We start from the raw sequence: 1,681 nt of genomic DNA, 5'->3' as shown, positions 1-1,681 counted from the left end.
TCAATCGTCGGTATCTCAATACCTAGTTCAATCTCGTTACCGACAAATCTCTTTACTCGTTCTGTAATGCATCATCCCGCAACTAACTCATTAGTTGCATTGCTTGCAAGTCCTTATAGTGATGTGCATTACCAAGAGGGCCCGGAGATACCTCTCCGACAATCATAGTGACAAATACTAATCTCGATCTATGTCAACTCAACAAGTACCATTGCAGACACCTGTAGAGCACCTTTATAATCACCCAGTTACGTTGTGACGTTTGGTAGCACACAAAGTGTTCCTCCGGTATTTGGAAGTTGCATAATCTCATAGTCATAGGAACATGTATAATTTATGAAGAAAGCAATAGCAACATACTAAACGATCAAGTGCTAAGCTAACGGAATGGGTCAAGTCAATCACATCATTCTCTAATGATGTGATCCCGTTAATCAAATGACAACTCATGTCTATGGCCAGGAAACTTAACCATCTTTGATTCAACAAGCTAATCAAGTAGAGGCATACTAGTGACACTCTGTTTGTCTATGTATTCACACATGTATCAAGTTTCTGGTTAATACAATTCTAGCATGAATAATAAACATTTATCGTGAAAATAAGGAAATAAATAATAACTTTATTATTGCCTCTAGGGCATATTTCCTTCACTGTCCTGATGGCATCAGACTCTGCCGGGGGCCTTGCCTTGCCGGCATTGGGCCCTGCCGGGGGAATCTCTGGCTTGCCATCCGCCAGTCCTGCCGTCGCCACTGCCTCTTCATCGACCTCCCTCTGCGCCACTAGCGCGGCAGTGACCACTTTATTCGTCGCCGCCAGATACAGCAGCAACGACTCTTGTGGTTTAGGCGCAACCAGTATTGGTGTAGAGGAAAGGTATTTCTTCAGATCCTGCAACGCGGCCTCGGCCTCTAGGGTCCACTCCATTGGGCCTTCCTTCTTCAAGACCTTGAAAAAGGGAAGGGCACGCTCAGCGGACTTGGAGATGAATCTGCTCATGGCGGCAACCCAGCCAGTGAGCCGACGCACATCCTTGATCCGCTTGGGTGCCTCAGTCTGCTCAATAGCCTTGATCTTGTCCGGGTTTGCCTCGATCCCACACTATGACACAAAGAACCCGATAAGTTTGCCTGACGGAACGCCAAAGACAGACTTCTCAGGGTTCAACTTGAGGTTGATCTTGCATAGGTTGGCAAACGTCTCTTCTAAGTCTTGTACAAGGGTTGCCTTGTCCTTGGTTTTGACCACTATGTCATCCATATAAGCTTCCATATTTCTATGTAGCTGGGGCTCAAAACCAATTTGGACCACCCTTGCGAATGTCGAGCCAGCACTCTTCAACCCGAAAGGCGTCCGTAAAAAGCAATACGTACCACATGGGGTGATTAATGTTGTCTTCTCTTCGTCTTCCTTTGCCATGAAGATCTGGTGGTAGCCCAAGTAGGCGTCGAGGAATGATAACTGATCGCACCCGGTCGTGGAGTCAACAATCTGGTCAATGCGCGGCAACAGGAAGGGGTCCTTCGGACAAGCCTTATTGATATCTGTGTAATCAATACACAGCATCCACTTCCCGTTTGCCTTGCGCACCACCACCGGATTGGCCAACCACGTCGGATGGAGCACCCCTCTCACCAAGCCCGCCGCTTCCAACTTCCTTATCTCCTATGTGATGAAG

This window comes from Aegilops tauschii, chromosome 7, assembly GCF_002575655.3.
Source record: "Aegilops tauschii subsp. strangulata cultivar AL8/78 chromosome 7, Aet v6.0, whole genome shotgun sequence".
NCBI classification, from domain to species: domain Eukaryota; kingdom Viridiplantae; phylum Streptophyta; class Magnoliopsida; order Poales; family Poaceae; genus Aegilops; species Aegilops tauschii.
The sequence above is the reverse complement of the archived record's forward strand: the minus strand, read 5'-3'. Positions refer to the sequence as shown.